Here is a 1874-nt window from a genome sequence, read left to right as displayed (position 1 = left end):
ATTGAGTGAAAGTTTACAGGGCACATCATCAGCTTCACATTCAACCATTCATATAGCTTGTTTCATTACATTGATTATTATCCCCGCTATATATCATCAGTTTACAGTGTTTCTCTCTATTCTAATCTAATTTTGATCCTATGTTAGTTGGTTAGTTATGTGCCAGGGAGACAGTTTCCTAGGCTGTAGTTTTTTATTCCTATAAAGTTCTTTATTCCTATAACTACAGCCTCATCTTTCTTCCATAGAACAGCTGGTCCTTTCGAACTGCTGACCTTGAGGTAACTACTATGCTACCAGAGCTCCTCAAGTCTTTCAACTTGAGAAATACTGATCATGTTCTTCTCTTTTGGTTTACAAACTCTAGATCTTTGCACATTTCATTATAATATTTGAGTTTGACTTCTCGAGCTGCCCTTTGAAATTTTCTGTTCATCTCTTGTACCTCCTCATTTCTTCCATTTGTGTCAGCATCTCTACACTGGAGAGCAAGTTTCAGAGTCTTCTGACATTCATTTTGGCCTTTTCTTTCTTTCATGTGTGTGTGTTGTTTTTTTTTTTTTGACACCTGGTTTTATTATTCAATTTATTTTTTCAATTTAAAGACATCTTTGGTGGCTGGAAAGCCTGACCTCCCAAGACTAGAGTCAGTTAAGCTGGTTGTGTGAAAGGGCTGGGTTGGGGCTGGGGGCTGGGGCAGGGAGACCCCATTCTGCTGGTGGTCCTGGATGAAGATGATAAACTGCACTTCACAGAGCCTGGGGTATAGTGGGGAGGGGATGAGGCAGGGACTGCAAATAGGGAGATGGGACTTACCTCAGCCCCCAGCTTTGTTCTCTTTTAATGTTTCCCTGCTGGTGGCATTCTCTGCAGTCTTGAAGGTCTTCTTTTTTTCTTCTTTTTCTGAGTTTTCCAGCTTGCAGAACTCTGAAGGACGAACTTCAGTTCTGCATCCTGGATCTCCATCTCAGACTTGTAGAGATCAGGCTCAAAGGAACCACAGCATGAGGCCATTGGGCATGAGCGGAACTGTAAATGTAAATCAGGCAACAAATTCACCCTTCTTCTCATATCTCTATGACGGTCAGAGCAGTTCTTGGTTGGTGCACTCCACCCCACCCATCCGGGTCTTCTTCATCTTTAAATGCTCTTAAAGTAAATGGCATGGCATCAAAATGTCTTTCTACCTCATTGAAGGAGACGCATGAGTTTTCATTTTCAGGTCATATTGTTCATAGGGGTTTTGCTTGTAAATGGTGGTTCTCTTTTTGCATATTTGGCCTTGCCCTCTCCTGAGCTGACAAGGACATCCACATCATGTACTTCATGTACTTCAAATTCAGCTTTTTCATGATCCTTCTTCTGTTAGTCTGTGGGATTCTGGGTAATGTTTCTTTTCCTCCGTCAATGGCATGCTGCTTCAATTGGTATGGCAGCATACTTTCTGTTGGCGAGCGGTTAAATGAGTGGGCAACTTTGTTCTAGGATTCTGTTATTTGTGTGTTCTGGTTTCCAGGTTTGACCAGGTATAGGGCAGCCTCAGCACAAAGGTGAACTTCCTTAATGACATCTGCTTTCTATCCTGTTACTGTGGTCCCCTCAGCTACTTCAACCACAATAGTGTGAGCCATGTTAGCAATGAAGCCACCTACATGGGCTCTAAGGTCAATTTTTACCAAATCACCTTCCTTGAGAATATAGCCCTGGTCACTCTTCAAGGTGGAAAAGTGACATACACAATGATTGACTGAAATGCTGGTGGGAAAGGCGACATCTTTATTCATTTTTTTTCCTCTTTTGAAGATTTTCCCTGTCTCTTCCAAAATCCTGGCATCATCTTTTCCACACAGGCTCAATACCTATACACCTGAGCT

The 1874-nt window shown here is 42.1% G+C and overlaps 1 pseudogene; it reads right to left on the bottom strand.

Moving 5' to 3' along the window:
* Positions 1 to 817: 817 nt before the first annotated feature.
* The window catches only part of LOC102827571, a 15977-nt pseudogene continuing 14920 nt past the window's right edge, over positions 818 to 1874 (bottom strand).

This window comes from Chrysochloris asiatica, unplaced genomic scaffold (assembly GCF_000296735.1).
Source record: "Chrysochloris asiatica unplaced genomic scaffold, ChrAsi1.0 scaffold00009, whole genome shotgun sequence".
Lineage (NCBI taxonomy): Eukaryota > Metazoa > Chordata > Mammalia > Afrosoricida > Chrysochloridae > Chrysochloris > Chrysochloris asiatica.
Note: the sequence above shows the minus strand (reverse complement) of the source record. Positions and strands in the feature narration are given on the sequence as shown.